This window comes from Carlito syrichta, unplaced genomic scaffold, assembly GCF_000164805.1.
Source record: "Carlito syrichta isolate Samal-C Ts95f unplaced genomic scaffold, Tarsius_syrichta-2.0.1 Scaffold309728, whole genome shotgun sequence".
NCBI classification, from domain to species: domain Eukaryota; kingdom Metazoa; phylum Chordata; class Mammalia; order Primates; family Tarsiidae; genus Carlito; species Carlito syrichta.
The window spans coordinates 357,613-364,624 of NW_007253824.1; positions in this window are offsets into that span (position 1 = coordinate 357,613).

The window sequence follows — 7,012 nt, forward strand, 5'->3', positions numbered from 1 at the left end:
CTGGAATCACAGTTTTATTAAAAACATACTAATTTATAATCATTTCAAAACATTTTTATTTATATAAGTATATTTGATTTATTCTCAATATGTGTACTTTTAATCTCTTCACTAGCAAATCATAATGAGTCTTACTCCACCAATATCCTAGTCCACAGAGCTAAAGATATTTAGCCCTGAACTCTAGCTAGTGTTTTCTCAGCTTTTTAAACAAATAATAGATCTGTCCCCTCTCTCAACTTCCAGTACATACACATTTAGCGTTAATGTCCCAGGTGCAACTTTCAAATAGGATGCATTCATTAGGTGCTGCTTTTAAAATGAATTGAGGTTGAGACCAATGTTCAGATATTAGAAGTGACAGTAGCATCTCTCACTCCATAGACTGGGGCTTATCATCACCACCAACACAACTACCACCACAATTACTGCTACTGATATTGATTCTTAAGAATAAATTAATCTGTTTGGTAGTGTGGTTAAAAGACAACATACATCTGCAGAAACAGTGTGGTACTAGCAAAAGGGCACTAGATAAAAGATCAGGCCAACTCAATATTTTCCTTAGCTGTAGTACTTATTAGTTATACAAATTTATGTTGAAAAAGAAAAAAAAAATTGGCCATACAAATTTATGTTGAAAAAGAAAAAAAAAATTGGCCCAAATTAGCTAATTTGTGTTTTCCCCCTTAACAGAGTGATTTAACACCCTGAACTTATTGATTGTCATGAGGCAAGTTAGTTTCATTATTATTTCTATGTATTTGGAACCCGAAGTTCAGAGAGTTAAATGTTTTTTACCAAGGTTTTATTTGGAGTAAATAATTGAAACCAGGCATAAATCCAGGACATTTGGCTTTAGTGCAGTCCTTTGTGTTAATATTTGTGTTAAGATGTCTGTTCTGATAACTGAATGTGATTCAGTAGTCTGAGAGTATGATGGTTAACTTTATGTACCAATTTGAAAGGTTATCTTTGGATGGGATTAACATTTAAATCAATTAAGTTTGAGTAAGCAGATTATCTTTCATAATGTGGGTAGGCTTCATCCAATCAGTTGAAGACCTGAATAAAACAAATGGGAATCCTCAGAGAAAAAGAAGGGATTCTTCAGCAGACAGCCTTCTGACTTGATCTGTACTATCAGCTCTTCTGGATCTCTGCCTGCCAGCCTTCAGACTGGAACAGTACTGTTGGCTCACCTGGGTCTTCAGCCTGCTGGTCCACATTGACAATTTTAGACTCACCAGCTTCCATAATTACATGAACTAACTACTTTTATTTTTTAATTTTTTAGTTTAGAAAAAATAATTTATTTAGAAAGTAAGTGTGAGAGAGAGGATTCACCTCTCCAAGGTAGCGGAGGGGACGTGAGCTTAGGAAACATGGCAGTAGACACAGCTCAAAGAGTACATGACCACACCAGAGTCTAGTAAAACAATGGCCGTGAGCAAATTACTTTTAATAAATGTTATAGATATACACATACATATACACATTCTATTGATTGTGTTTCTCTGAATAACCCTAACACAAAGGATTGTGTTTTTTAATAACCTTTGTTAAATTAAGTTTAGCTTAAATCTGTCTCCTTACATATATTAAGTTTTACTTAAAAGTTATCTCCATATATAGTATACTGTAGCCTAACCAGATGTGTATACAGACTGTAATCTACTCTTGTATGAGTAACAGAATTTTAGCCAATCATAGATGAGCAACTGTTCTATGTTCAAATAAACCAAATGATGAGCTGTAATCAATCCAGCTGTCTCTATACCTCATTTGTGTTTTCTGTATATCACTTTCCTTTCTCTGTCCATAAATGTTATCTGATCATGTGGCAGTCAGGAGTTGCTCTGGACCTATTCTTGTTCTGGTGGCTGTCTCACTGGAGACTCATTCTTTGCTCAATTAAACTCTGTAACATTTATTTGTCTAAAGTTTGTATTTCAATACCTTTGGTACTTCACAGGCAGTAAACATTTATTACTGAGGTAATTTTCTTTAATTGTTAGGCAATTTGAAATAAGCATTTAGATAAAAAATCTGAAAATTGTTTACATATATTCACACTGCTTCAAATCCCAAGTCTTAATTGAACATTTGCACTTCACAGAGGCATTTTATTTTTAGCAAGTTATTTTTTTAAATTAAAGGAAAACATAAACTAGAATGACTTATAGAGCATGTCAAATGATCATTATGGATTGCTGTTTTCTTAAAATGAAAATATTTGTCTTTCCTTACCTACAAATGGCACGCTTTTTCTGAAAGTAAAGGTTTCTATTTCTTTCTATTTTTATATATGGGTTTTAATTTTTTTAATCTTTGGCAGATTCTTAAAGAGTGTCACTGAATCACTACAAAAAAAATTTAAAGTATATAGAAGAGTCAATGACCCTGAAAATACTTTTGTTTTTGTTTTTTTTAAGTTTAGAGCTGTGGGGTATGAGTGAGGATTTGCTAAATAAGTAAGTTGCATGAAGGTGAAGTTTGGATTTCTAGCAGCACTCTCTCCCCCTGATAGTGGACTTAGTATCCAGTGTGTTGCCACAGACCCTCTATCCCTTTTTCCTCCTTCCCACTTTTAGCAGTGTATAGAATCTGCTGATCCCCTGTGCTCCTGTGATCCATGATCAGGGCCCTCTTAAGAGTGAGAACACGTAGTATTCAGTTCTTTGTTTCTGTGATAGTTCACTTAGAAGATGGTTTCCAGCTGCATCCATGTAACTATGAGATTCACGATTTTGTTCTTCTTTATGGCTGCATAATATTCTAATATGTATATGTACCACATTTTCTTTGTCTAGTCCACTTTAGATGGACATCTAGGTTGGTTCCATGTTTTTGCTTTTGTGAATAGTACTGCAATGGACAGACTTGTGCAGGTGTCTTTTTGGTAGAGGATTTATGTTCCTCTGCAGGGGTCCAGCCCCTGCCGTGTTGTGAGGTTTCCTGAAGGAAAGACAGATAGGCGAAAGATGAAAACATTATACTCGGACACCTGCTTCCTGAACATATGACAATTTAATGTTAGTTAACACAGAGCTTTTATACCATTCATAAAGGGGCAAGAAAAAGAAAATTCCTTCACGTACATATGCTTTAAAAGTTACCACCATCTAGCAGTCTAGAAGCGACAAACAAGCCAAGAACACTATCTACTTTTAGTTAATGAGTCTTTATCATAAAGCCAAAAATGATAGTTTTAGTCCAAAGTCCCGAATTACAGTTCTTGAAATGTCCCAAGAAAGTTTCCAAGTGCAAAGTTCTTCATGTAGCAGTAGTTCTCCTTCTGGGGCTTCTATGACCTTCAGAGCTTTGTAATCGCCTTTCTTGTCCAGGTGTCTTCGTTACTTTTCTCTTATCCTGCAGTGTTTATTTCTAAAGAGAACTCAAAAGAAGCTTTTAGTAATGTTTCTCAGGCCCCCAAGGTTGCTTTCTGTCCTTAGTTAATTTATCATAAAAGTGTCTGATTAGTATATTATGAGTTCAGTGAAAACCCACTCTATAAATATTAACTTAGAGTTTTAACGATTGATATAAGTAAAAACATTAACGATTAATCTTTATCCTAAGTCAGTGAAAACAGTGTTATAAATCACCTACATAACTCTTAGATTAGTGTTAGAACTTATAATGAATTCATAATGAATTTACTATAAACTTGTGCTTCTAAAAATATTTTGTCTAAACACTAAACTGCATAATTCTAAATCAAATGAGTGAATATACTTATATCATGTTTTACTCAAGCAATATCTAGTAACTTATGACCAAGTGAAAAAAAAAAAACATTCTTAATGTGCTTCAGAGTTTAACCCTTGCATATGTTAGAAAAGGCCAAGTGGCATAGTGGGAAAATGGAAAAATGAACCATGACATTCTCAGGTTAGCTGTGAGTACTTCGCATCAATATGACATTTTCTTCTTCCATGATTGCACAGAATTTCTTCAGCCGTACCAACAGCAAAGACAGAAGAGAGAAGGGCCTCAGCTGCCTGGACTCGTTTTGCGGCCGGTGGTACTCAGCGCACCTGGACTTTGTCAATCCGGTGGGCCTCCAAGACTGGCTCCCAACATTCCTCTGAGTATAGCCCCAAAAAGGGATTACTAGATCATATGGAAGCTTAAATTTTAGTCCTCTGAGAAATCACCACACTGCATTCCACAAAGGTTGAACTAGCTCTCATTCCCATCAACGGTGTAGAATTCCCTTTTCTCCACAGCTGTACCGACATCTGTTTTTGCTGTTGTTGTTTTTTAAACTTTTAATGATAGTAATCCTGTTCAGTGTTAGGTGATATCTCATTGTAGTTTTGATTTGTATTTCTCTGATGATTAGTGAGTCTTAGTATTTTTTTCATATATTTGTTGACTGCTTGAATGTCTTTCTTTGAGAAGTGTCTGTTCATGTCCTTTGCCCACCTTTAAATGGAATTGCTTTTTTAAAAAACATGTCTTTTTACTCTCTTGATGATTTCCTGTGCTATGCAAAATCTTTTCAGTTTGATAAGGTCCCACCTGTCACTATCAATCTTAGCTTTTGCTGCATTAGCTTTTGAGGATTTGACCATGAATTCATTAACTACTCCAATGTCCAGGAAGGTGGTCACTATGTTTTATTTTAAGCTTCTTGTAGTTTGAGATTTTACATTTAAGTTGCTGATCTTTTTGAGTTGATTTTTGTATATGGTTATAGTAGAAGTTTGGTTTCATCCTTCTGCATGTGGCTAGCCAGTTTTCCCTGCATCATTTGCTAAATATTGTTTACTTTCCCCAATGTTTACTTTTGTCAACTTTGTCAAAGATGAATTATTGAAGGTCTATGGTTTGATATCCATATTTTCTGTTCTGTTCCATTGTTCTATGTATCTATTCCTGTACCAATGCTATGATGTCTTGGTTATTGTAACTTTGTAATGAAGTTTGAAGTCTGGAATTGTGATGTCTCCAACTCTGATCCTTTTGTTGAAGATTGCTTTGTCTAGTTGGGCTCCTTTGTTTCCATATAAATTTCTGTATTTTCTTTACTAAGTCTGTGAAAAATGATGTTGCAATTTGATAGGGATTGCAATGAATCTGTAGTTGCCTTGGGTAGAATGAACATCTTGATAGTACTTATTCTTCCAGTTCATGAGCATGGGATGTTTTTCCATTTGTTTGTGCCACCCTTGATGTCTTTGAACAATGTTTTGTAGTTCTCTGTATATAGGGTTTTCACTTCTTTGGTTAGGCGAATGCCAATTTTTTTTTTTTTTTTGGTAACTATTGTGAAGAGAATTGTGTTCTTTGTTGGTTCTCAACCTGTTTTTGGTGAATAGAAATGCAACTGTTCTTTGTGCATGATTTTGTATTCCAAGACTTTACCAAAATTGTTTTTCAGTACAAAGTGTCTGAAAATAATTTAAAAACTATTAAAGTTAGTTTTATTTATTGAAAGTAATTACACTCTACTCACTGTAATATGTATATATAAAACAGTTTATATATAAAATGTTTTAATATAACCCACTTATGTTTCTGTTAAATGTAATTTAACTATAATTACAAATGTAACATTTATAAAATAATTAAACGTGGTAGAAACAAAGTTCATTTCTATCATTTAAAAAAAAAAAAAGCATATAACCAAAACCCATTCATCACCATAGTGAGAAGAGACCTGGATCTTCTCTGATATTGCTATGTAATAAATAATTGGGCTTGCCTTTATTCCTGGTTCCTCATTGGGAACTTCTAAATCCTTGTAATTTTTCCTGTAATAGAAGCATCTTGGTTATTTGTGTGTTATTTGTCTTTGTTAAGTGTCACTGTCATTTGTGTCTCAGATCATACCTAACTTTATGCTAATAAAGTGACTCAAGAGTCCCTAGAGAGTCTACGCAAACAAGATCTCTCAAGATGGGGGCTAGCCATGCCAGAAATACAGAATATATAACTTCAACCATGAAGTTTGTAACTTTGTGCCATGTATTATAAGCTAGACCTCCAGGAAGGGGATGGGGGATAGAAATTGAGTTCAGTCATTTGCCCAGTGAATCAATCTATCATGCTTACATAATGAAATTGAAGCTTGCCTGAGCCTCTCTGGTTACCAATAACCTGTGCATATTGTTACATATAAATAGGATGGGAGTTAGACATATCAGTATGATGTGTCTTGTCTCTGAAGGAAGAGGACATGGAAGCTTCACACTTGGGTCTCACTTAAGACCTCATTGCTTACTTTTTTTTTTTTTTTTGGCTGACTGATTTGTATCCTGTTTGCTATAACAATTTAACAATTATAGCACTTTTTGCTATAAAAATTGTAGTACTTTTCCAAGTTATATCAGTCATTATAGTCAATTATTATATGTGAACTGTCAGTGGGAAGTCCCAGATTTGTAGTGAGTTTGCTGGGAGATTAGGAAACCCTAAGCTTGCAGCTAGTGTCTGAAGTGTGAGCAGTCTTGTTGGAAACTGAGCTCTTAGCCTGTGGAGTCCTCTGGTAATTAATTTCAGAAGTCATTCCAGCTCCCATGACTGTCTCTACTTCTCCCCTTATAAATTGTAAATCTGTGGTCAGGCACAAGCTTCTGGGCTTACACCTTAATATTACCATTGCCAAATCAGAGGTATTTAGTTCGATAGTGTATTATCTTGTATTTTATTACTAATACTGCTAGCTTGAATAACACATTCTTAATAGGTAATAGAATCAGTCAAGTCAAACTTCATTTTTTTTTTTTTGAGTTGGAGTCTCACTCTGTCACCCAGACTGGAGTGCAGTGGCCACTCCCAGCCACCGCAGCCTCGACCTGCTGGGCTCCGGTGATCCTTCCCCCTCAGCCTTCCGAGTAGCCCGAATTACAGGCGCACGCTACCACACCCGGCTAATTTTTTGATTTATTGTAGAGATGAGGTCTCGCCAGCCCAGACGGGTCTTGAACCCGTGGGCTAAGGCAATCCACTCAAACTTCATTTTTATATAGTGTTAAATACTTTTGTCTTTTCCAGTTTAGGA